This window comes from Balaenoptera borealis (assembly GCF_965194805.1).
Source record: "Balaenoptera borealis genome assembly, chromosome: 11".
NCBI lineage: Eukaryota > Metazoa > Chordata > Mammalia > Artiodactyla > Balaenopteridae > Balaenoptera > Balaenoptera borealis.
This window is the reverse complement of record NC_138868.1, coordinates 62,154,613-62,182,178: the sequence shown is the minus strand read 5'-3', so window position 1 is coordinate 62,182,178 and position 27,566 is coordinate 62,154,613. Positions and strand designations below refer to the sequence as shown.

At 40.1% G+C, this 27,566-nt stretch overlaps 1 protein-coding gene and 1 long non-coding RNA gene across 23 annotated transcripts in view; one reads left to right on the top strand and one right to left on the bottom strand.

Annotated features, from left to right (window-relative positions):
* Positions 1-27,566, top strand: part of DLG2 (discs large MAGUK scaffold protein 2) — a 2,068,078-nt gene that overhangs the window by 1,859,309 nt on the left and 181,203 nt on the right. The window contains exon 1 of one of the 22 annotated variants that reach the window (XM_082343298.1): positions 6,579-9,748. The exons of the other annotated variants lie outside the window; for them this stretch is intronic. The gene's annotated coding sequence lies outside the window, so the exon portion shown is untranslated. Of the gene's footprint in view, positions 1-6,578; positions 9,749-27,566 lie in introns of those variants that run through there. 22 annotated transcript variants of the gene reach the window in all.
* LOC309606401 lies at positions 15,724-27,455 on the bottom strand. Its single transcript, XR_014231810.1, has 2 exons — positions 22,060-27,455; positions 15,724-21,658 (listed from the first exon to the last, which is right to left on the bottom strand). It is a non-coding gene; the product is annotated as an uncharacterized lncRNA (long non-coding RNA).

The window sequence follows — 27,566 nt, the reverse complement described above, 5'->3', positions numbered from 1 at the left end:
TTGCAAAAGCAACTATACATAATATATAAACGAATGGGTATGGCTATGTTCCAATAAAACTTCATTTATGGACACTGAAATTTGAATATTATATAATTTTCATGTGCTACAAAGCATTTTTCTTCCTTTGATTTTTTTTCTACCAATTAAAAATGTAAAAATCATTCTTGTCTTATAGACTCTACAGAATCAGACAGTGGGCCAGATTTGGTCTGCAGGCCATGATTTATAGGCCCCTAACATACACTAAAATATGTTCAGTGTCCTCTAGAGAGATGCAGTGCAGTGCCATGATTACTGCAAGGACCAAATAAGAAAGAACATGTAAAGTGATTAGCATAGTGTCTGCCTGTTATAAGTACTCAGCAAATGGTTGTTATTACTATTTGCTCACTGAATAAGAAATATATTATCAACTATACTTCAGTAAAAAAATATTAAAACTAAAAAAAAATATATTAACTACTTGCCACAGACATCTGGAAAGGGAGACAGTTACATTTTGGTTATTTAACATTTCTACTGTGTTAAGCTTTTATTATTATTAAAATATATATTAAAATTAGAACTATAAAAACTGGTTTGGACAGGTAGTGACATTTTGAGGCCACCCAGTTTCCTAATATCCCAGTATTGTCTCTTCAATTTGTAGACATATTTTAGTATAGTTGTTGGTTGGATGGGGGATTGGGTTCAGGACTCCTGTGGATACCAAAATTCGAGGATGCTCAAGTCACTTATATAAAATGACATCTTATAAAAAATATATAAAATAACATCTTACAGAAGAACCTGAACGAACTTTTTGGCCAACCCAGTACTTGCATATAACCTATGCACATCCTCCCGTATACTTTAAACCATCTCTAGATTACTTATAATAACTAATACAATGTAAATGGTATGTAAATAGTTGTAAATACAAGGTAAATGCTATGTAAATAGTTGCTGGTGTGGTAATTTCTAGTCTTGCTTTTTGGAACTTTTCTGGAACTTTTTTTTTCAAGTATATTCGATCCACCGTTGGTTGAATCATGGATGTGGAATCCACAGATACAAAGGGCTGACTGTACTTGGTCTGTGCTGCTAGGTGCTACATGAATAAATGAGTTTAGGTCTTTTCTGTCTAGGAGCTCATGTTCTTCTCCAAAGTGGGTATATGCATCCTAAGGGTATGCAAGATGATAGCCTTTCTCTTTATATTAACTCTTCATCTCAGCCTTTAAATTTCTGTTTTGGTATAAGATTTATAATGTACATACTGTGCCATAGTAATATGGTTGTACATCCTACAATTTATAAATATATAAATATTCAGATAATGGAAAGTGTGCTCATATTTTCTTTAAATGATGTTGACAAAGTTTTGAGAAAACTGGTTGAGAAGGATTTGGTATGAGTGATGTAGGTTCTTATTCAGAACTAGGCAACTGTTTTTAGGACATGAATTAACAGTTACTCTGGTGTCTATTTTGTGGCAGGTGGGAAGCAAGATATTTCACATTTTAAATTTCAGAATAACACTTATAACAGCTATATGATAAGTACAGTTATCTCCATTTTATAGATGAGGAACCAAGTTCAATTCAGAGAAGATAAGCAACTTGTAAAGGTCAGCTTGAATGAATCAGGACTGTCTAACTATAAAGCATGACATTTACCACTTCAACCTTCATTGCATTGAAGAAGTTCATGAAAAAGGAATGATTATTCTCTGGTATTCCTAATCTCTGAAGTTAGTCTTTTTTCCATCACGTGTACTTAGTTTACTGAGTGGTAAATGGATAAAATTCCACTTCCCCAGAGATCCATGATCAACCCCTTACCTGCTGACCTCTGCACATCACATGCTTCTCACTCTGATTAGAAATCTCCTTAATTAGATATCTCCTAGTCAGTCATCCATCAAGACTCAGCTTAGACATCACCTCCTCCCGGAAGCCTTCTTGACTTCACCTCCCAGACTAGGTGAGATGCCCTTCCTCTAGGTATCTATAGCACCCTAATGAGTCCTTATAAAATATGCTAGCTGTGTAGTTAGTTGTTATCTGCTTGTTACTCCCTGGACTGAAAGCCCCTTAGGGGACAGAAAATCTGACCTTGATTGTATTGACCTCCTGCCATCCAACGTGGTAATAAGGTGCCTGAGACATAACAGACCCTCCATGAATATTTATGGAATGAAGAAATTCCTCCATCATTGATTTGTAGTCTGAGATAACTTCGACAAAGAGATGGGTTGAAGTTTGTCTTTATTTAGGTTTCCCAGGATAAGGCAAATTGGTGGACATGAATTAGATTATAGCGGACCAGATAATGGTAAAACAAGGGAAGTAAACTTTTATATGTATGAAGGCTTTTTCATTCTGGGTTTCTCCTTCTGAAGAGGGTACCTACTCTCACACCAATCAAATTTATAGTACTGGGGCTTCCCTGGTGGCGCAGTGGTTGGGAGTCTGCCTGCCAGTGCGGGGGACACGGGTTCGAGCCCTGGTCTGGGAAGATCCCACATGCCGCGGGGCAACTGGGCCCGTGAGCCACAACTACTGAGCCTGCGCGTCTGGAGCCTGTGCTCTGCAACAAGAGAGGCCGCGATAGTGAGAGGCCCGCGCACCGCGGTGAAGAGTGGCCCCCGTTTGCCACAACTAGAGAAAGCCCTCGCACAGAAACGAAGACCCAACACAGCCAAAAATAAATAAATAATAAAACTAATTAATTAATTAAAAAAAAAATTGAGGGGGGCAGGGGTAGATGATTTAAAAAAAAATTTATAGTAGTGATGTATATGATTTATCAGTATATGCCAGTTTCTCTCTATGTATGTTTATGTGAGCATATATATAAGCCCACACATAGTCATGAACATGAGTTCATAAAAATAGATGACCACAATTTCTGTAAACTATCTCATGATCACTGAAAGTTCAACAAAAGGATAGAGTTCATTAACACTCTTCAGGTTGGCCCATCTTGCCAAGTCATTCAGTTGCTCTAAATCTCCTTTGGTCCTAAAGCCATTTGCCTCCGGGATGCATAAAGCTTTACCTCTTCCTTTAAAGGGAACTAGCATTTACTGAAAGCTTTTGCAATATTCCAGATATTTAACCGAGGTGATCTCATTTAATCCTCAGACGTTTGCACAAATCCACAGGTCCTGAACCCAAAAGAAAATGGATCAAGTCAAAAGCAAGTCAAGAATTTAGTGAAATAGAAAATCTTCACTAAGAAAGAAGGAAGAAGGAGCGGGCAAGACTAAGAAAAAATCTGAATTTTGTTGAATTCAGTTATGAATGAATATTGTTAAATTCTTACACAAATTTGTTGCATAGGATTATACCAAATTAATTTGTTGGTGATAAGATGAGAGTTTATGACCATTAGCACAGTTTATATATGAGCAGCGAGGGACCTTTTCAGCTGATTGGGAGAAAAGCTTTCTTCTTCCTACCACCAGATACGGCTACATATGAAGGGTTTTCTTGCTGAAAAAGGACAGCATTCGAACAGTTGTTCCCAGATTTTTACATTTCATAGACCAGAAACGCTTCAGAACAAACTTTTATAGGCCAGTAGAGTTGCCAAATTTTTATCTTGCCAATAAAATGAAGGACATTAAAAAACAAGACAAAAAACCCACGATCTATTTTTATCTTCATTTCAGAAATAAAAAGACAACTTTTAATAGCAAAAACAATAAGAAAAAACAAAGAGTAGAAAAGACATAATCTCATAATAAAGAAAGGTCATTTTAGCTTGATGAAAAATCACTGCATTCTATTTACTTTTCTCATTCTTTCTAGACCAACAAGGGTTGGGGACCAGCCTCTAAGAACCACTGCTACTGCTATGAGCAGGCTTTGAAGTCACACGGCTCTCAGTTTAAATCCAGGCCCTACTGATTCCTAGCTGTGAAACTTGGGGCAAGTTATTCAACTTTTCTGAGCTGCAATTTCTTCATGTGTCAGATGAGGGTAATATCTGACTGTATTAATCTCCTAGGGTTGCCATAACAAAGTACCACAAACTAAGTGGCTTAGAACACCAGAAATTTTTTGTCTCACAGTTATGGAGCCCAGAAGTCTGAAATCCAAGTGTCTGCAGGGCCATGCTACATCTGAAGGTGCTAGGGAATGATCTGTTTCAGACCTCTCTCCTAGCTTCTGGTAGTTCCTTGGCTTTTGGCAACATCTCCAATCTTTTCATGCCTTTCTCCCTGTTGCATATCTGTGTCCCAATGACCCCCTTTTATAAGGACACCAGTCAGTCACATTGGATTAGGGACCCACCCTACTCCAGTACGACTTCTTAACTAATTACATCTGAGACAATTCTGTTTCCAAATAAGGTCACATTCTGAGGTATTGGGGGGTTAAGACTTCAACATATGAGTTTGTGGGGGGGAAATACAGGTTAACCCATAACACTAACCAAACTCATGGAATTCTTGTATCAGAGTCATTCAGGAGAGGTTGAATACATTAAAAATACAGTAAAGTACCAGGGATTGTAAGGGTTGTTTGTTTTTTAAGAAAATATATAATTGAGGAATTTATGACTTAGGAACAGTAAGTAATTTATGCAAGGATATATAACTAAGAAGTAGTGAAGGGCTTCCCTGGTGGTGCAGCTGTTAAGAATCCGCCTGCCAATGCAGGGGACACGGGTTCAAGCCCTGGTCCAGGAAGATCCCACATGCTGCGGAGCAACTAAGCCCGTGCGCCACAACTACTGAGCCTGCGCTCTACACCCCGCGAGCCACAACTACTGAAGCCTGCATGCTACAACTACTGAAGCCCGCGCACCTAGAGCCCGTGCTCTGCAACAAGAGAAGCCACCGCGATGTGAAGCCCATGCACTGCAACGAAGAGTAGCCCCCGCTCGCTGCAACTAGAGAAAGCCCGTGTGCAGCAACAAAGACCCAACGCAGCAATAATAAAATATAAAATGAATAAATCTTAAAAAGTAGTGAAGATGTGACTTTGAACACATTTACTTAATAAATATTTAAAATATGTGTTATGTGGCTGACTCTGTTCTAGTGCTGGAGACTCGGCCATGAATGAACTAGACAAGGCCCCTGGTTTTACATTCCAGTGGAGGGAAGCAAAAGTTAATAAAATAAATAAATATATAATATAAATTTAAGTAGAGATAAGTATTATAAATAAAAACAAAGTCCAATAAGAGAGTAGAGGATAATGGAGGGATGGAAGATGATGTTCTGCACAGGATGTCAGGGGGTTATTTCTTGCAGAGGAGACATGTGAGCAGAATCCTGACTGCAGTGAAGGAGTAAATCCTAAGTGAAAGGGGAGCCACGGAAGGGAGCTGAGTAGGGAGTGCTGGGGTCTGATTTTTGTTTTAAGAGAATCTGCTTGCTGTGTAGACAGTGATTTGTAGCAAGGCAATAGTCAAAGGAAGGAAACCAATTAGGTGAGGGCAGAAATCCATGTGAGAGGTTATAGTGATATAGAGTGGGGAGCAGAGGTGGAGATGGAGAAAAGATTGGGGATATATTTTGAAGACAGAATTACCAGCAGTTGCTAATGAATAAGATGTGGGATATAAGATTTTTTTAAAAAGAGCCAAGAATGATTCCCAGGTTTTTGACCAGAGCAACTTGGTGAACAGTTATGCCATTTTTTGAAATGGTACATATTAGGAGTACAGTAAATATGGGAAGGGGGTGGGGACCACAGGTTTAGTTTTGACGGTCAAATGGAGATGCTCGGATGTGGGGTGCAGCTGGATATGAAAGTCTGGCATTCAGGGCACAGGCTGGGACTAGAGATCTACATGTGGTAGTCTTTAATCCATAGATGGCATGTAAGCCTTGATACTGGATGTTGTGGCCTAGGGAGTGAGTATAACGAGAAAGGTCTAATGATGAGCCCTGGGACACAAGAAACTTGAAAGATCAGGAAGTGGAGAAGGACTCAGCAAAGGAGACTGAGAAGGATGAGTTAGTGAGGTAGGAGGGAAACCAGGGGGGTCTCAGGAACCAAGTTTAAAAAGTGGTTGACTCAAGGAAGATATAAGTCATTGTGTCAAAGAGCTGTGGAGAGATTGAGTAAACTGAGGACTCCACTCTGGCCATTGCTTTTGTTGGTGAACATGTCATTATTTACCTTCATAAAAGCAACTCTAGTGGAATGGTGAAGGTGAAACCTGACTGAAGCCAGTTAAGGCGAGAATGGGATGTGAAGAGGTAAAAACACTGTGAGTGGACACTTATATTTTATGTTCTCTGTTATCTCAATTTCTTAGAAGCAGTGAATATAATAGTTAAGAGAGCAGGCTCTGCAGTCTTAGAACTTCAGTCATTATTCTGATTGTGCCAGTCAGCTAACCTCTCCAGTCACAGAGTCCTCATCTACAAAGTAGAGATAATAGTACAGCTCGCTTCAAAAGGTTGTGAGGGTTGAGGGCTTCCCTGGTGGCGCAGTGGTTAAGAATTCACCTGCCAATGCAGGGGACACGGGTTTGAGCCCTGGTCCGGGAAGATCCCACATGCCGCAGAGCAACTAAGCCCATGCACCACAACTACTGAGGCTGCGCTCTACAGCCCGCGAGCCACAACTACTGAAGCCCGTGCACTGAGAGCCCATGCTCCACAACAAGAGAAGCCACCACAATGAGAAGCCTGCACACCTCAACGAAGAGTAGCCCCACTTGCCACAACTAGCGAAAGCCCACACGCAGCAACGAAGACCCAATGCAGCCATCAATCAATCAATCAATCAATCAATCTATTAAAAAAAAATGTGAGGGTTGAATGAGAGATGCAAGTAAAGTTGTAACACATTGCCAGCCCATAATAAGTGTCAATAAATACTAGCACTGTCACTAATATAAGCAAAGTACTGGTGCAGCTTCCAGGCTCCACATAGTTCATTACGTCTGGGAGCAGTTGGTGGCATGAGGTGGTAGTTATGACAGAATATGTGTTATGATGATCCTTGATGGGGACAGAACAGTGTGTTATAATACAAAAACTATATGAAGACTCCTCCACAATAATTTTTCATGGGGTGTTTCATAATGGTGGAATAGCCAGGCAGCAGGGGGAGAATGGCTCTGAAGGGGATTTTGGGGGATCATGGTAGATCAAGAAGCTGGAAATCATGGAAGGACTTAGAGTAGACCAAGCCACATCAGGCCATATGTGGATAACCCACATATTGATATTGAAAGTAACCCTTTATCTTGTAATCATAGTTATTTATTATTTACTCTTTGCTACACACGGTGTTTACACCTGGATTTTCTTACCAGTTTAGAAACCCAAGTCCCTCTCCCCCTGACCCTCTAATTATGTTGCATACCTCTGCTTCTACAGTGTCTAGTGTTACGGTCATGAAAGAGGGGGCACCTCATCTACATATATTCCGTATCCCCTAGTAAGATGCTTAGAGGAAAAAATAAACAAGGAGAGAGTAGTCCATATGTGAGCAAATTAAGTTGCCCACTCGGTCATTCTCTAGAAACACAAAGCTAAGAAAGTCTCTCATACTTAAACCTGCATAGCCTGGAAAATTATAGCATCACCTTGTCCCACAGAGGGCTACTGCTGATGTCTCTCAAGGAACATTGATTGCATACCTTGGATATAGCAGTCTCTTATATGGATGAACTCACCTGATTGGAACCTGGCAGGTGGCCAAATCCTGGTTTATATTGAGTTAGGACAGGAGTTTGCAGTGGAACTTTTGAGACAGAGTACCTGTCTCCTTGCTTGGCACACCTTGACTTAGTGGCAGTAGGCAGCTGTGTGCACAATTTCATTGTTGTTATGTGGCAGGCGCTTGTTTGAAACAGGTGAAGGAAGCCAAGTTGGTCTCACTGTGGGTAGCCAACATGCTGTTAAGTATGCTTTCCTGGGCTGGTGAGTTCATTTGACTAATAGAAGAAGTGAAGTAGAGAGCTAGGGACCTGAACAGGCAGCCCAGAGCAGAGCCCCCGGGCCTGCCATTCTCTGGCAGAAAGTCCCCATATTCCTGGTGACGTTCTTCAATCTGGGTGATAGACCTCTCTGGGGTTGTTTCCCTTTTTTCACCGGCTGGCAGATTCACAGTCTTAACAGAATCCTTGGCAAATAGTAGTTGACATGGAAAAAGACACTTTAAAGAGAAGGTGAGGCAGAAATCCATTTTCCAAAAAGAAGTGTGGTAAGAATAATAGCCAATAATTTTGGGAGTATGCATTATAAACCAGGCACTACATTTTCTTGATGTACTTAATCTTGCAAGGTAAAAATTAGCATACCCATTTTATAGATAAAGCAACCCATGTTACTGTAAATCAGTGACAAAACTAGGGTTTAAACACAAGGCTGTTTGGTTCCTAAACCTATGCTCTTCCTGTAATTTCTACTAAAGGCCATAGTAAATAAATCTGCTCCCGTCGCTCGTCTGCCCCTACAGTTGAATGTGAAACACTGCTTGGGATAGGATGATATGTTTAAGAGTGTGGGCTCTGAAACCAAGTTGCCTGGAGTTGATTCCAGCCCTGCCACTTAGCAGCTGGGATCCTACTTGGATGTGTTAACCTCTATGAATCTCAGTTTTTTCATCTGCAATATGTTGTTTATGATAATACCTACCTCGTAGGAATGTTTTAAAGATTAAATAAAGATTAAACGAGGCTGAGCACCTAAAACACTGCCTGGCATATGAGAAGTGCTCAATAATCGCTATTATTATCAAAAACATGATTTCTAGTGTTGATGTTCAGTGAACCTAAACAGGTTATATTGACCTTGTCAGAGAGGAAACAAAAAGCTCAGGCACTGCTCCTCCATGCTGCCTGCCTGTAAATGATTTTTGGCGAATCAATGGTACTGTTCCTGATTTCTGCATGTCTCCCGATTTTCAGGGCTTCCTTGCTCTAGAGGTAGCACAGTAGGATAGGATAGAAAGACACTGTTTTGACATCAGAAGACCTGGGGTTTGGGGTTAAGCTCAGATCGTATTTGGAAACTGGGACCTGTGCAGGTCATTTTCTCTCTCTTGCTACGGGTTCCTCATCTGCACAGCTAGCGGATTGAACTCCCGAACCTCTAGGGCTCCTTGCATCCTCCATTTCTGTGAGCATTGGACAAAGTCACTTAACTTCTCAGGTGGCTCATTTATACTGTAGCACTGCTGAACCTTTCCTGGTTGCTGAGGGGCTCAGGGAGAGTGAAGTGTTTGGTACACTGTGACAGGCTTTGCAAATATGAGGGCTGATCTTTATAGAATTATTAATGAGAATTAAACCTGAGTAGTATGCCTCGCTATTTGTGCGTTGGAGACTCAGGGGCTTTCCTCCACGTTTTGCCATCTTTGCCTACCCCCCACTGGGTTGGGTGGATCCACCTTAACAAGGTGTGGGGGAACACGAGTGGAGGATGGGGTGCGGTACTGATGGTGGGAAAGCGTCTTATTGGTTAATGCTGGTACATCCCAAACACTGATTACTGTCACTGCTTCTCAGGCTGATATATTTATCAGGATGAGTTACAAGGAAATATATGTACCCAGGGAGAGAAGACGCTGCATGGTCACCCCCTGTGATGTAAAATATGAGAGCCTAGGAGGGGCTGTTTTATAATTCATCAGGTTTTGCTAGTGAGTTCTGCCGGAGTCTTAGTTATAAAGGCAAGTGTGAACCGGACGGCAGACAGGAGAACCTGGCACCAAGGAGACGGAGAAGCTGCCTTTGGTGCCTCCTGCCTCCTCCCTGCTTTGTTCCAATAATTTTGTGCTCGGTAAGTTCCCTGGCTTTGCAGCTAATCATTGTTGAATAAGCTTGGCAAATGAATCTGTAGTTTGGAATATGCACTTGCTGTCAGAAGTGTGTGTCAGTGTTTGGGCTTCTGACAAATTCCACAATTCTATTAAATGAGCAAAATAGCTTAAAAGATGAAACAAAAGCCGACAAATCAATTATTCACCTTGATCCTTGGAAGGCTGCTTTCTTTGGTTGCTAAAGTTTCTCTGGTTTCATTCTGTCAGTTTCATTTGTTGGGTGAGCTTTGAAAAGAACAAGTCTCTTTGTCACGAAATTGTTTTTCCTAGCTGCCAAAAGGAGGTATGTACAGGGCGGTTTGTCCATCCCCACCCCCCAGCTTACCCTCCCCAGCAATCGGTAAATTCTAAAACAGACTGTTTGCTTGGTAACCAGCTCCGACAGAGCTGAACCTATGCAAGGCAAGATTCAAACTGCAATCTTTTGTGTGAACAGAACTGAGGGACTCTGAATAATTGTCATTGTGGAGATTATTGTGAGACTCGGTATGGTGGTAGTCCCTGCGTTTTGCCGGAATGGGATCAGAATGTGAGCAGATTTGCATTTGGCATGCCTGTTGGTGGTGTGGGAGAAGGAGCGAAAGAAAAGACTGGATCGTTATGGAAAGAGCTGTACATCCCACCCACAGGACAGACAAATGCAGAAAGCATGGCAGTTGTATTTGCGTAACTTGGGACTGTTTTCTCTAGTTTCCTATTCCTGTTAATAATTACCTGGAGCCGTGTTTTGGTCCACATCTGGGTATGCTCCAGGTCCTGGCTCCAAGCAGAGTGAGCGCTAACTCCTGATCAGCTAGCTGTAGGAAGTCATTTCCTCCTCAGAAGGAAAGAAGCGAAAGCTGTACCTTCCTGGACTCCTTTCTGCCGTGTTGTTTGCCTCTGTCCAAATCTCATGGAAACCAACAGCTTGACGTACTTTTTTTTTTTTTTTTTTTTTGCAGTAGCAGATTTAACTGTGGTGTCATATGGCATATTATGTATGGAAAGGAATAGCAAGACATTTTTCTGAATGCTTCAAGTGTGTCTGGCTTGTTGACATTTGCTTGATTTCACTGGCAAGGAGCTACTGTCTTCTGAACCCATAACTGTCTGTCCAAAGCGTTTACTTTATGCATAATTGCACTTTCTCTTTAGATGTGGGATCTGTAGACCTGACAAGAACATCCTCTTTATCCTCAAGGAAAGCAACTCATTTTAGCATCTCCTTGAAAAAAAATATGCATCTTTTTCCTCCCACCAGCTTGCTCTTTGCTTTTTCCTGATAAATATTGTGGTCATCAGTACCACTATACTTCTAATAAAGTTGTTTCTTCTTTCCTAGTACACTTTCTGATTGCACCAAAACTTGGCAAATTTGGAATATGGAATGTATCTTTTTTTTCAGGAACACATTTTCCAGGCATTCTTCTTTTGTCCATAAATAGCTTTTCCATATTTTCCATTTCTCTGAATAAGTTCTGCTTAAAGAGCAGAGGAGTGATGTATTATGGTTGGCACTTAGGGGTGTGTAACCTGAGACTTGGTTTCTGATCTACAAACTGGCTGCCCCACAAGGGGTCTGTAAAATGTCTTTTTGTCCTACGTTCAGCTCAAAGCCTCCGGGCTACAGCAGTAGTGATTAAGCTAGGAAATTCAGCAAACCATTGCAGGTATAAACCAACATCTGCGTTTGATGGTCTGGTCAGCACGTGATGCTTGTAAAGCTCAGGACACACAGCTGAAGGTTCCTCAAAGTGTTAATATATCTTAATGCCAAGAACAATACAGTTGTAAAGTACCTTTGCGATGTATTGTACGTTGAATTTTACTGTACTACATTTAAAAAAATCTCCTGCCAGAGCCCCTGGTTTATTTTGCAGCAGTACCTGGGTCTTGATTCGGTGTGGTTTTATGGAGAAATAAGCCAATGCACTAATTTCCATAAACTGAGTTTCTTCTCATTTGGTGGTGGTTTTTCCATCTTCCATCTTCTCCACCCACCAGGAATAAGCCCTTTCAACAGCAACAAAAGAAAATTTAGCATGAGTTATTCTCAATTAAATTTACAGAAAGACAAATACGAACTGTGACGAGAGAACACGTACATACCAAAAAGCATGTCTCTTAAAAAAGGGTTATAAGCCAAAGAGGCATGAACATTTTACCTACATGACACATATGATTTTCTTTGAGAGAGGTTGGGGGGGTAGAAGGGGGCGAGGTTTACAGGAGCTGTCCTAAGACCTGGCTTCAGCAGTTAGCAAATGGAAAGGGCAGGGGCTTTGTGTCACCATGATCCCCACCTCACTCTCCTTATCTGTAAAATTGGGGAGGGGAAGTTAGGAAGATTACACCAGATAGATGATGTATGTATGTGTAACCAATGGTGCACTGATTGGCACAAAGGGGACCCAGTAAAAGGTAGTCATTATGGTTAGAAGTTGAATTTTGTAAAATATATTAACTCATTTTGATGTTGGTTTTGAAAGAAATACGCACATTAAATAGGAAGATTATAAAAAATTTTCTTGTTAGCAAGATACACTTCTGTCAGGTGATTTTGTTTTTGTTTTTATTTTGGAAACCTAGTAAACACAGAATTATTACCTCTCAGTTCACATTTCACTAATTCTTAGAATGGCATCTAATGTCTTTACATAATTATTTAAAGAATAAACTTGATGTCAAATGGGGAGCATGGAGATAAACTGATACCAAATAATATTTCATAGCCTTCTAAGTTATTTGCTAAACAATGAATAGGCCATAATTCCAGCCCTGACATTGCATTAAAGTACCTAATTATAAATATCATTTATTACGCCCCAGGCACTGTACTGTATGTTTTACCGTCATTTTCTCATTTACTCCTCATTACAACCCTACCCGGTAGGTGCTATTTTGCTTCCCATTATCAAATTAGGAAACGAGATTAGAGAAAAGTTTATTTAAATACTACTAATTTAAATTGGCATATGGCAGTGCTAGAATCTGAACTCAAACCTGTCTGATTCTAGAATCTATACTGTAACCACCATGGTGGAATGATTCAGTAGGATTTGCCCAGCTCTTCATGGCTCCATTTTGGAATCTTGGCCCTATAGTTGCCTTGATTCTTCTCCCCACATATTTAACCTCTATCAGAGTCTAGGGGGTATAAAAAAATGAAGTAGGAGACTTTCATTGCTCTCATTTTTGGTCTGCGCCAATCAAGATCACTTTTTCCTGAGTCATCTTTACAATTCTCACCAAAGTATAAAATTTAGTATTAAAAAGCATGAAATTTTGAAAGGTCATAAATCTACCAAATTCAAGATAAGATCTAAAAGTTACCCTGAATTAGTATTGTCCTTTCACCTGGGCAACATCCCTCTGGCTTTAGAGGAGTCTCTGGGCCAAGAGGATGGGCCCATTTGGAGCTTGCTTTCTAGACCACATTTAGGGTAAACAGGATCCCAGAATTTCTTCCCCAGACAATCCTGAGCCCACTTCCAAGGGTTGTACTGTGTGCCCACCCCGGGGTGTGAGGAAATCCAAGGGGTTGCTATTTGCATGGGATTAGGGGTGAGGCCAGGGAATGGGACTTTGTTGATCATAGCTTGGACTTGGGAGTTGGAATATCCACACATCTGCATGAAAGGCCTTTTGCGGTGCAGAAAGGAACTATGGAAGAGAAGAGGGGCTGGCCCAGGTCTGGGGGCCTCTCTATTTGTGTTCTTACCTTGGGCCCCCAAAATGTTAGGCACAGCCGTACTCTGCAGTGAGGAATGCTTACCTGTACTTCAGAGTAATGAAGCTAAAATTCCAGTGGGTTGGTTTTGTGGGGCTTTTGTTTGTTTTTGCTTTTGACCTTTTCCCCATTAAACCAAAAGAAATCACTTGAACAAGAAAGTGGTCAAAGCTATGAAGATCTCAGACTAAAAGCTTTTAAAGTTCCATTTTGGAATTGACAGCAACGTGATCCATCAAGGCTAGATACTGGTCTCTTTTCTAGTTCAGAGGCATAGACTGACTTTGGAAGGTGACTTTAGGGTCAACTGGATTAGAACTCTGCCATTTGTCCTTTATGACATTTGAAAATGTAGTTGCTCAGAGAGTCCAATGGTAATTTCAGGTGCCCTTTTCTTATATCTAGTTTTAAATTGCTGTTGTAACCCTTGGTGCTGGGGGCTGATGAAGGCTGCCTGAAGGAACTCTGTGGAACCCTGCCCTACAGGCTGGTATGAAAAGCAGAGGTGACGATCAATGGCTTTGTGTGGCCTTCTATCATTATTACAGCCCTTTCTTCTGCCCAGCGTCTCATTCTCCCAGAAGATGGCTTCTTTCCATCTTCTGTTGTATTGGAGAAAAAGACCCACCTAAGGAGAACTAGCAGTCCAGGAGTTCCAGGTAGCAAAATCCCTGTAATTATTAAGAATCTTGAGGGCTTTTGTTTTGTTTTGTTTTGTTCTGTTCTTAATGCAATGAAAGCTATTATGCAGTTACCAGAGTGATTTTTTTGTTTGTTTGTTTTGTTTTGTTTTTGTTTCTGTTACTCTTACCTTCATAAAGTAGTTTTCTAGATGAAAAGGTAGAATGCATCTTGGGACATATTTTCTACTACCAAATCTTGCAACCTTGCTTTCCTTAGCTATAAAGCAAGTAAAGTAATTCCTGTCTCAAGGCTGTTGGGAAAGCATAAATGCGATAACTCATGTCCCAGTAGATAGCTATTCCCTCATCCACATGAAAGCATCTGGCACAGTTAAAACTTAGCACATAGTGTGCCTATATCAAACGTTCCCCCAGTCTGAAAATACAGCGGTTAAACTGATGACTCTGTGATGACTAAGGTGTGTGCCACACTTGACAAGCAGAAACAGGACAAAACAAAATTTACCATTTAACCTCTGAATTGAAAACTTTTAATAGTGTATGCCTTGGGTGGTGGTAGTCCCATCGACTTTTACTTTCTTTTTCATGTTTTATGTATCATTTGAACTTTTATAATGAGCTTGCATTATTTATGTAATTAGGAGGAAAAAGGAGAAGAAACATTTTTAGAGAATTGAATTAGAATAGGAAATGGTTATGGATATGTTGTGGATATCTAACTCGGGAGGAGGACTCCTGTCAAAATTTTTTTTAATATAAAATACTTGGGAAAGAGATATTTTCTGGCTGGAATAATTCCGATTAGCTTACTTTATATGCTTGTTTGCTTGTTTATTTGTCTATTATTAATCATTTATTAAGCATAGACTAGTGCCAGATGTTCTGCTAGGTGCTGAGGTTAAAAAAATGAACACTCATAATCCTTGAACTCAACGCGTTTGTAATCCAAGAGAAATGGACATGTGAGCCCACAGTTCTAACACAGAGTGATCCCCGCTGTGCCATAACAGGGGCAGGTGAGATTGCTTTCTATTGCAAGGAACTGGCTTGATCAATAAAGGAAATGTATTGGTGATTGTAACTTAAAAGTACAGCAGTGAAGCCAGCTTCAGAGGTCTGATCCTGTGGCACACCGGGTTGTCAAGAAATCTGTTTCTTTTGGTTTTGGCGTGCTGCCTGTTTTGGTATTAGCTGTATCCGAACTGGGCATTCATCTCTGATGTTCTTCCTTTTCACGTTTCAGAAGTGTCCATGCCTGTCCCAGTCCTGAGTTTTCTAGTTTTCCATTTCCAGACTGCTCTAGCACTACACTAACTCTTTTAACCAACCGTGATGCCACGTAACTTACACAGCAGACAAAAGTAGGAATAACTAACTTGTCCTGGAAGAGAAAGGCCAGTGTGTGTATCATCACGGAAATACTGTGTTCGTGGACTGGAATAGGAAATGCTATGACCATGCTCCTCCTCGTTGTGTATCTTATTGTATGAGGTTGCTGTGACCGAGATAAATACACGCTAATTTAAAAAAGCAGATGTTTTGCATTTGATTTCTACCAAGAGTTGAAATGTTGAGAGATGATTTAAAAAAAAAAATAAAGTGTCTTTAAATAAAAAAAAAAAAAAAAAAAATACTGAGGGCCCCAACTGCCCTCATGGTCACAGAATGATTGTCAATGGCTCCTGGACAACTTATTTTCTTAGTCATATCCAGCCAGAAAGCAATCCTGAGAATGGTCCTTAAAATTCACTTTTAAATGGACTGGCTTACTACCCTTGAACATAAAGCCAAATCACCAGCCCATTCTGAAGCTTAGACAGGACACAGACAGCCTCCCCATAACCTTATGAGCCCCTAAACAAAGTCTGGCAGCTGTTGCTGTTAGGAAGAGACAGTGGGGAATTCTATGGCAGTCCAGTGGTTAGGACTCGGCGCTTTCACCGCGGGAGCCCGGGTTCAATCCCTGGTTGCGGAGCTAAGATCCTGTGAGCCTCGCAGAGTGGCCAAAAAAAAAAAAAAAAGGAAAGGGTGGTGGTGGTGATGGAATGGATGCTGTGGTCTTCAGCTTGCTATATGTACAACACACAGTGTACAAATGTCCACTAGAATTAGTACATAACAGAATGGAAAGAAGGCCAAGTGTACGATGGTGCCTGCCTTTAAATAGTGACTCACCCCACGATGAGTAGGAGTTTGCCAAAAGATAAGAAAGAGGGAAAGGCTTTGAGGCAGAGAAAAAAAGCTTTTTGCAGTCACAAAAACTAACCAGGTAATTGTTTAACCATCTGTTTATCTTCACATTGGCACTATTGGCAGAAGTTACCAGCCAGAAGCCATCTGACTAGTGGTATCATTAACAGAAAACCTAATGTATGTTTCACCAAAACCTGCTATTGGATGATAGCAGTTGGGTTTTAAGCTAAAGCAGTCGTGTCTTTAGTTTTTTACAATGTGAGTACAGATGTGGAGCCAATTCAATATGAACCTTAAAATTTCTGTCCCCTGGTTCAAAATTATAGAATTTTAGAGCTAGACAATACCATTGTCATCCTTTTTTTCTCCTTTTTTGCTTCTGTGAAACCTATTCAAGAAGTTTAATGATTCACTCAATGCCTCAAATTTATTTAGATTGTGATGTCATGAAATTTCTGATGCTAAAAAATAGTATAAGACAAAGAAAAACAAAAACAAAAACAAAAAAGGTATAAGACAAATGAGGGTACCTTTGAATAGATGTGCTTACTTGCTAATTGTGTAGTATATGTCACATTTGAGAATGAGATAGACTAGAATAAAATATTTGTTAGCCAAATATCAATGCTCTATAGCAAAATTAGATTAAACTTTGGTGTCTGTGTGATTCACAGTTTATATAATTTATCTGTTCTTTAGTTCTTCAGCCTTAGGCAGTACTCACTGTTTCTTTCCATTGAAGAAGTAAAATACTTCCTGGAGAAAATTGTGCTGGGTGGGCTTGGTAACAGTTTCTATTAAAACTCTTGACTCCACATTTAATTAGCTGTGTTTTGGATTGTTTTTCCAGTTTTGCAGCATAGAAGAAGTGACAAGACTATTACTTTCTGTAGGAAGTGTGCTCATACTGTTCACAATTTTCTGGCATCTAAATGCAATCATAAAACATTCTTTTTTTACTCATGAAGGTCATTAAATGCTGTCAGCCTACCTACCTAATGAGTGTGGTCCTAGATAACGCATTCGTCTAGCTTCTTTCCAGAGAACACTCAATAATGGCAACAAATGGAAGCAAAGTATATTTTCTCTTGCCATTTGCTTCTGGTGCAACAAATCTGTTCAGAAAACATGAAACCAAGCATGGCAGTGGTCACAGCCCAGCTGTGTCAGTGGGGAACCAGAGACTTCCTCAGAAAACATGCTTGAGTGAGAGAAGGCAGCAGTGATCATGTAGGAAATGCTCCCCAGGGCACTGGTTTCTTCTTCAAATTAGACAGCTCTTCAGTGCAGAGATAGAAGATAGAAGCAAAAAATAGTGGAAGGGTGATGGCTAATGTTGATTTAAAAGCACATATGTCATCCCAGAATTAAAAGGTGCCATTATCCCGTGACACAACTTTACTTCCTATAGCACAAACCAGATAAACTCTTCTTTGTTTCGTTTTGAGGTTTCCTTTCACAGGTTTCCTTTGCCCTCCCCCTTCCCAACTGCTTTATACCACCCCCAACTCCAGTTGCTTTCCCAGGTCTTTCACAGAGCTAATTGGTTAACTAAAGATTAACTAAAGAGTTAACGCCTAGCACAGCCAGTTGTTAAATATTGTGACATCACTTCTGTATAAGACCCATCTTATTTTTTAAAAACTTGTGGCTACAATGGAGGAGAATAACATTCAGATGCAGAAACAATGTATAATTAAGAGCTAAAATGTTTGAGACAGCCCTGTGTAATTTTTTAAAGAGTGATAAAGGAGATATTATTTGAGATTGTCTGGAAAAGATTGGCCAGGAATTTGGATAGGACAGGAATGAAGGACAGGGCAGAATATGAACTTTTTTTTCATTCATTTATTTAACAAATAATAACTAAATCTCCCATGTGTTTATTGCCACTTTGCACACATTATCTCCTTTACCTCTCATAACAGCACTATGAGAAGAGAGGAGAATATAAGGCTTGATCACACAGCTAGAAAGTGGCAGGAAAGCCCACGTGTTATCCACTCTTGTCCATTATATGCAAGGCTCTGTATTAGCTGCTGGCATGGTGAATATGAAGATGCATTTTGTTTTTTACTTGTAAAGGCCAAAATTTGCAAACCCAGGGAAATATTGACAGCCCTTAAGTGAATGAAAAAGTATTCTTGGGCCTTCCATCATCAAGAGCATCATTTAAAAATATGATTGGGTAACACATTTTTATATTGCTTGCTTCAGTTGCTTCAACAGCGATATAAAAAGTGGAAATGTGAGCCATAGGGAACTAGCTGAACTCATTATAATTTGATTATCTAATCTTCCAGTATTAGTCTTCTTACAACCTTTGCATAACATAGGAACATTAGAAAAAGCAATAAAGCACACATTCTAAGCATTTAGCCTGTTGACAAAGTCATACTTTCTATCTTTAAATGGAAACTGAAAGAGCAAGACTATTTATTAATGATTTTATAGCAAATCTAACTTTTTCTAACTGCTTTCCAGATTATGCCTTACACAACGAGTGTATACTTGCTATGACTAAATTATATGGGGAAATGTACATTTATGGGCCAGAGTATGGCATCACCTCCTTTCTTGCCAAAAATACCCCCCAGTGAGTTTCTTGAGGGCAGGGATTTGATTTCATTTATCCTTGCATGCCTGGCATCTAACATGGTTAATTGATAGACACCAGACAATACATCCTTTTAGGCAGGGTGGAGACAATGTAAGATTGAGAAGTTGGGGGATAATTTCTGTAGTTAACCCTGAAGGTGATGTAGGAATTTACTAGCTACACGGAGAAGGGCATTGTAAGGAGATAGTTTATACTGAGCAATGTTTCTGAAATAAAAATGATCACAGAATTTGTATTTTTAAGGAAAGCAAGGAAGACCTCAATGCCTTTGCAGTATTTTTTGTTCCTGGCAACCCATTTTTCTAAACTTCTTTCCCTACTCCCTTCTCCTTTATCTTATCCCCCACTCATTCTTTAAAATTCAGACTTCTTCAACAAATAAGTAACAAGGAGAAAAGAAACATAGGGGAAGCACTTAAAAGGCAAATCAACTAATTGTAATCAATGAACCTATCGGGTCCAGATTCAAACAAACTTTAAAAAAAAAAATTCATGACATTTATGAGACAATTGGAAATTTGAATACCAACTGGATACTTATTTGGTGATGTTATTGGTAATATTTTAGATGTGATAATGGTATTGTGGTAATGTTAAATATAGGTCCTTATCTTTTAGAGATACACATTGACGTATTCACAGATGAAATGATTTCCATCAAAATAATACAAGAGAGGGAAAATGAGTAGGGATATAGATAAACAATAAATAAAATAATAAATAAACAAATAAGCATTAGTTTGTTTGTCTGTATCTTCCCAGAAGACGTCCCTCCCACCCCACCCACCCACCAGTGGGTTCCATCTCCTCGTTATATCCCATATGTTCTGGGGATGTTTCATAATTATCTGTTTACGTGGGTCGCCATCACCAGAGGGAGCTCATTAGCAAGGACAGATTTTTCTTTGTCCTCCTATTGACTGGCTCATAGGAGGCACTCAATAATGTCAGATAGAAGGATGAAAAGGTAAATGAGTGGGTACAGACCTCCAAGTTCTACATCAGGGTGTGTGATTCAAGCACTGGACTCCCTTTCATTTCCCCTAGTTTTATCCAATTCCTAAAAAACAAATCTCAATTCATGTTCTATATACAAAACAGTGTTTGCTCATAACTGAAAGCCAGGAATGCAGCCACCTAATTGAAACTAGATAATTCACACATTTGCATTTAATATTCATAGAAGGCCAAGTTGTGAGGCCATGTTCTTAATTAGTATAAGATAGCATTGTTCCAAACCTATTTGGTTGTCATAGAGATAAAATATGAAGAAAAACATTTCCTTCTATTTAAAAAAAATTAATTAAATTATGGTTATCGAAACCTAATTTTTGCATGTAAATCTACAAAACTTTCATGTTTCAACCTTATGAACGCTCTTTTGGTCCTTTGCAGGGGCTTATTTTATATCAATAGAAATTACACCTCTAAAAAGTATGGAATAGAAAGACTGAAGGGGGCTTTGGCAGGTGATCTAGTCAACACTCTTGCCTTTGATCCACATTATACTGAAGCAGCCAAGACAAATGGAAATCTGCTTCCTTTTTATTGTATTAAGATTTTAATCAAATCACTCCTTGGTAGTATACTATTATTAGAAATATTAATTTGCTTATAGTGCTGATTTTTTTCTCATAAATTTCTGGGAATATATGTGTTAACAATAGAAAGGAATCCATTTGTCCCTCAGAATTCTTAGATAATTAGTTATCTACCCAGGAGCAAGCCAATGAGTTTAATTTGTAAAAACATGCATGATATCCCCTAGAGAACCTGTTTCACAGACCAGGTGGAATTTGCTAGTTTTTTTAATGAAATTTCTTCATCAACACGAACTTAGGATTTCATGAATATGTGCATGTAAGAGAGCCCAAAGGGATTTGTTTCCTTCTGTGGTATAGATACACTTTCTGATACTAAATTACAAATAAGGAATATGTATTCCAAAACCATTATGGTGTCCAATAGTAAGTATTGAGTATTCAGTTATAGAACCTTCAGTGGAGTGTTTTATTTTTCTTTCTTTGTGTTCAGAACCTAGCACAGGATCTGAAAAAAGTAAAAGCAATAATTGGGTGTTTCTATGCATGAGTCAGAAGGCCCTCCATCCACTCTTTCTATGAAAATTCTACCTTGCTTCAATGCCCACCACGTCTGTGATGCCAGACGTGACCAGAGCTGTCCATTTAAATTCCTTCTTCAATGGACTTCAGCTTGAGCTTCATCATTCTGTTTTTTTACTTCATTTCCTTAGGAGATTGTAAAGTGAGTGGGAGGCAGGGACCATGCTTCCTCCTCTTTCTTTAATTTCTGCACATGCTTAGCAGACCCTGAACCAACTAGAAGGAAGTTAGCTACTTCTGGAGAAAGTAGCACTAATTTCTCCAGCATAGACCCTACAAATTTTGGACAAGTTGGTTGCAGTTTTGGACCAACTGCCATGTGGTCAACTTCATATTCGGGATAAGTATTTGTAAAGATCGCTTAGATATGCCCCTTTGTGTCCTGGGGACTAGGAAAGTAAAATTCAGTCCAAATCTCAGGACTGACAGAAATGAAAACAGAATACTGTTTACAAGTGAATTAGAGAATGTATTAACATTATACCAGCTCCATGTCCACCATCCTCCAGCAATGTACGTCAGCCTGAATGTCATATACTTAGATAGCTGTAATAGGAGGTATGACAGAGTTTGCATATCACCTTTTTTTTTTTTTAATATTTTTTTTTAATAATCTGTATTGTTTTTTGTTTTTTTTTAAACTTTATAGCTACTTTATTTATTTATTTATTTATTTATTATTTTTGGCTGTGTTGGGTCTTCGGTTCGTGCGAGGGCTTCCTCTAGTTGCGGTAAGCGGGGGCCACTCTTCATCGCGGTGCGGGGACCGCTCTTCATCGCGGTGCGCGGGCCTTTCACTATCGCGGCCCCTCCCGTTGCGGGGCACAGGCTCCAGACGCGCAGGCTCAGTAGTTGTGGCTCACGGGCCCAGCTGCTCCGTGGCATGTGGGATCTTCCCAGACCAGGGCTCGAACCCGTGTCCCCTGCATTAACAGGCAGATTCTCAACCACTGCGCCACCAGGGAAGCCCAATGCATATCACCTTTAAATGGCAATAATTCCGTTTCAAAGGGCAAATGAGTGAAAAATGCACTTGAAAATTCATTGGATGCACTGAGAAAAGGTTATCTAATCTTTAATGTAGAAAAAAGACAAAAGCTTATTTTAAGAAATCTTTTCTTAAAATAAGTCTCCTTTATTTGTTTTGTTTATATTTTATTCTCTTGATTTATTCCTATAAATACATGCAGCTTTAATTATTAAAAGGCAACTGTGCCTACGGAATTATACAAGGGTGACCATACATCCCAGGTTGCCCTGGTCAGTTCCGGTGTATGTCTGGATTTGGAAGAAGATTATTGAAAGAAAGGCAAATGGGGCTGGAATGAGATTATTGTGTTAAGATCCAGTCGGAGAGGGAATGAAAGGGGCTTTATTCTTCATTGATATTTATAGATTGGATGGGAACAGGCATAGAAGGCTGAAGCCCTGGCTTTGAATTGTGCCCATTCCACTTAACCACCAGTGTGACTTTGGGAAAGTCATGATCCTCCCTTGGGTATCGGTTCTTCTCAGCCCATGGTAGAGTTTTGTGCTGTGTACAGGGGTCACTTTTTAGATAGTTATAATTAAGTTGTTCCTAGAGGTAACCACTTGGAGAACATAAGTCTGGAAACCTTACCTGATAAAGATTACTTAAAGAAACCAGGGATGCTTAGGTTCACAAATTAAAACAGCAAATACACTGATAACATTATTCAAACAAGAGAGCCTTTTGAAGAGATGAGAGACTATAAACTTATATAACTGCAGAGGGCAGAAGTAGGTCTCATGGGGTGGGGGAGAATTAAAAGCAAGAGATTTCAGTTCTCTATAAAGAACTTTTTGATAATGACATAGGTCTAGCAATGATCTAAAAGGCAGTGCTAGTGAAAGCATGAAGCAGAGAATATGACACATAAATGTTTATAAAAATCATGGGGGAGGTGGTGGGTCAAGCTGGCAGAAGCCTGAGAAAAATCCCAGTGGAATGTGGTTGTACTTGACTTGTCTCCCAACACATGCACCCCTGTGTATGCTCCATCCTTGTCTTTTTCACTCCTAAGATCTACACAGCTGTAAGAGAACTCCAACCCATGTTTCTACGGCAATGCACTCTTCATTCTCTAAAAAATATCCAGAGAATTGCCAAAAGGGCAATAGAGAGTATTCATTTTCTTCTAGGCAAGTTACCTAATGGTTGAACAAAGGCACGCCAGGTCTGGGTTTCTTTTGTCTAGGACACAAGGTGGTTTGAGTTTTTATTATTGTAGTTTTAAACAACACATGCATTAAAAAAGATAAAAGAAAATGGTAAACTCTTCAGTCTTGAAATTCTGTCTTATCTCTCTTTCTTCAAGCTTACTTAACTCCCAAATCATGATATCTGTCACATCCCTCAGGTCATCCTTGGCATTGACAGAGCACCCAAGAGCTATTCTAATCTTTAACAAGTGTACCCCTTTTGGTACCCTCCTTTGCTCCAAGCTGTGTGTTATGTTGTAGCTGTATCCTTGTTTTATTCCTGCACCATAAAGTCCGGAAGACCTGATACTGTGCCTTATTTATTGTTGTATCTGGATTGCCGAGCATAGTACTTGACATAAGAAGGTAACCCAGGAACAGTTGGGGAATGAAGAGGAGCCCATCTCTTCTCTTTTAGAACTAACTCTGCCGGCCTCTTCCATGCAAGATTCTCCCTCGCACGCCAGTTCTACTTTTACCAGTAGCTCAGCGCCCTCTTTCTGGTTCCTTTTAAGTCTTTTATCCTCCAAGCTGAACATCATTTATGTGCACACATTTTATTTTTCATCACTTCTAAAGTTCCAAAGAAATCCATTTATTTCTTCCTTCTCTGACAATACTTTAAAAACTAGTTGATTGATCAAGCACTAAGTCCCTATTTATTGAGAGCTTGGTGGCCAAACACCCTGCTGGACACGGAGGAATTTCCAGTTATGTTAAAAAAAAAAAAAAAAATGTTTTCTGTCCTCAAAGTCTAGTTGGAGCTTAGACTATGTAAGTAGGATGGGAAAACTCATGGTGCCTGCCAGGTCTCGGTAAAGTAAGAAATACTATCAGTGCTGATTGATGGGCTTTCAGAAGACCTTTTTCAAACTGAGAGACTCGGAATATTCAGGAAGTACACATTCTCAGTTAGCTTTTCAAAGGTAAGTTGAGTCTAGATCATACAAGAAGTGAGGGACACAGGCATTTCAAGGAAGATTGATATACTTTCCAATCTGATATTTATTTACTAATTCAACAGATATTCACTGAGAATCTGCTGTGTGCCAAGCACCAGGCTAGAGACTGGTACTGTGAGTTTTCTGAGATCAAGTGTGGTTTGGTCTTCCCTCATTTAATCCCAAACTATCCATGACCTCATTCATTCCTACAGTTTTAACTACTACCTCTAGGCATGCAAAAGGCACCCAATTCTACCTGTCCACCCCCAGAATCTTCTAGCAAGTCTAATCTTGGATCTCATTTTAAGGGAAAGTGAGGTGTGACGATTCTGCTCCACCCACTCTGTGCCAGCCGTTCCCACTCTCCCCCACCCAAAGTCACCAGACACCATGAAACCTACAAAAGTTATAATATACAGACACTCAGTTCTTTGCAATTATATAACCTTTCTAGGTAGTACAGTTGTAAATGTGAAAAACATGTTTTTAAGTGTTCCTTCACGTCACTGCTGCCAGTTTGGGACTGGAGAGCCTTGTGGACTAACATGGACCAGCCTGCAGGATGACTGCCTGTGTATCAACAGACCCTTCCTCAGCATTGATGATGGCAATACTGTATTCACCCACTGAATCATTATCATGGGCCAGATGCTGTGCTAGGTGCTTTCTGTCTGTAATAGATCTTCCTTCCAGTAGCTCTAGGATATCACTACTGCTATTATGTAAATGAGAATATTGAGGTCACAGAAACATCTTGCCCAAGATTTCAGGTCTAGTAAGTGACAAGAGTCAGTATGAGAACCCAGATCTGTTTGGTTCTAAATGCAATGCAGTTTTCTATTACATTACAACAGAAGTAGGTTAATAGTTTGCAGTGCCTCAGTCTTTCATTTGGATGTTTCAGTTGGAAAGTAGGGATAGATTCTTATCTCTATCTGCCTCAGAATTACAGTGCTCTTGACAACGGAGGTTTCTCAAGGAAAATCAACAGCCTAGGAGGTATTGTTCCTGTGCTGAACAGTGGGAGGGATCCAGGCATTAAGGTTAATGGAATTACTAGCCCACAAGTGGTTTATGACCCAAGCGACACCAGAGCATACAATCTGCAAAGGAACTTGTGGCTAAGCAAAACCAGTGAACTTTCATTCATTTATTCACTCAGTTAATACTTTACAAGCTTCTTCTGTGTGCCACACACACACATGGTATCTGCACTGATAGGGCAGATACAATGTACACTTTTAACAGGGTATCCTACTGGGTCTCATATATATTTGATAGACAGCTTGCCTTGGGAATTAATGTACCCTTCCAATTTATAGCGAGCTTTCTAGCCACAGTAGTGCACTAGCAGTAGGAGCAGTGAAAACAGCAGCTCTTAACCTCTGAAATAAGATTTTGGCAGCAACATGGTATGTTATACCTATTGAGGGCAGCGTCTGAATGGAAAAAGCAAAAGGACTTTGGCATCAGATAGTCTAGGGCTCAGCTCTCAGCTCTGACATTTAATAGTTGCTGTGTAATCTTAAGTTATTTCATCTCTAGTAGCTTCAATTCTACAACTGCACGTAGGGATACTACTGCCCATTGAGTTGGTTGTTTTTTCACTCAATTGTTTAATTTTTATGGAACATTAAGTTGGTCAGGAAAACAGACAGCACCTTATGTATTTTAAGGAAAAAAGAGTTGTAATTTAGTGTATTAATGTGATTAGAAATTGTTGGAAGGGCTGAAGGAGTGATAGTCAGGGGTAAGGGCAGATACACCCAAACTGGGATATTTCAGGAAGCCATTGCCTGAGCCATAGATTTTTTTGCAGCCCTGAAACTGGAGACCAACAGTGAACTGTGGAATCTGAGGAAACTGTAAGAAGCCATAGCACCACAAACTTCTGTGCCATCCTGCCACATCCCCAAACTCATGAAAGTTACTCTGATTGAAACAATATTGACTGTAATCCTGCTAACAAGAGATTCTGGGAATAGGGTTCTCAGGGTTCTAGCCCCTGTGATATACTGGAGAGCATTGGGGTAGGGGTTTAAGGATTGGTGCTGAGGACTAATATATGATAGCCAAAACAAGCATGTCCTATGTGCAGGAATTGTTCTGCAAGTACAGGGGTGAGTGAATAAAGAGATAAAATATTCCCCTCATGTGGCTCACATTTAATGGTGGGAGATTAAATTAGTAAATGTGTTGATACATTTAATAGAGCCAGGCACAGCATAGGTATCTTAGAAATAATCATTCCCTTCTTTTAATTCCCACACTGGCCCCGTCTGTCTCCTTTCCATGAAATTTCTGACAAGGTAGATAATTCAAAGATTAGAAAGGGAAGAGCTGAGGGTGTGCCTTTGGGACCATATAGTGAGCTTTTAATTGACAGTGCTTGCCTTTTTTTTTTTTTTTAATTAATTAATTTATTTGTTTTTCTTTTTGGCTGTGTTGGGTCTTCGTTGCTGCATGTGGGCTTTCTCTAGTTGCGGTGAGTGGGGGCTATTCTTTGTTGTGGTGTGTGGGCTTCTCATTGCTGTGGCTTCTCTTGTAGCGGAGAGTGGGCTCTAGGCACGAAGGCTTTAGTAGCTGTGGCACGTGGACTCAGTAGTGGCTTGTGGGCTCTTGAGCGCAGGCTCAGTAGTTGTGGCGCACGGGCTTAGTTGTTCCGTGGCATGTGGGATCTTCCCGGACCAGGGCTTGAACCCGTGTCCCCTGCATTGGCAGGTGGATTCTTAACCACTGTACCACCAGGGAAGCCCCAACAGTGCTTGCCTTTTTTGCATATAGAGCCTCATTTTAGTTTGTATTGACTTTGAAGGCCACTTAGACATGCTTCACAGCAAATATTCTCTCCATAGATAATATAGACCATCTTTAAAGACATTTATCAGTGTGGTTTAAATTAACTCAGTCCAGATATATTGAAATACAAATGTCCCATAGGCATGTAAACATTGCCTCCTCACCGTAGGCTTGAGGATGAGAGATGAACATGTCAGGGCATGCATTGATGTGTTCATTTACATGAAAGGTTCATTTACTCTGTCTTGAGGATTTGCCACTCGCCTTCATATCTGCCTCTGGCAGGAGGTCACTATGCTTTGTACCCTGTCTTGATTCAGGAAAGTAAGGTAGAGTTGATTCACTTAACCCCCCATTGAGGCAGTCCTGCAGTGCCCTGCGCAGTCTGGGGTGGGAGCTGTCTCAAGTACTTGCAGTTGCCTTTGTTCTTTTTTTTTTTGTAGCATCTTTATTGGAGTGCAATTGCTTTACAATGGTGTGTTAGTTTCTGCTTTATAACAAAGTGAATCAGCTATACATATAC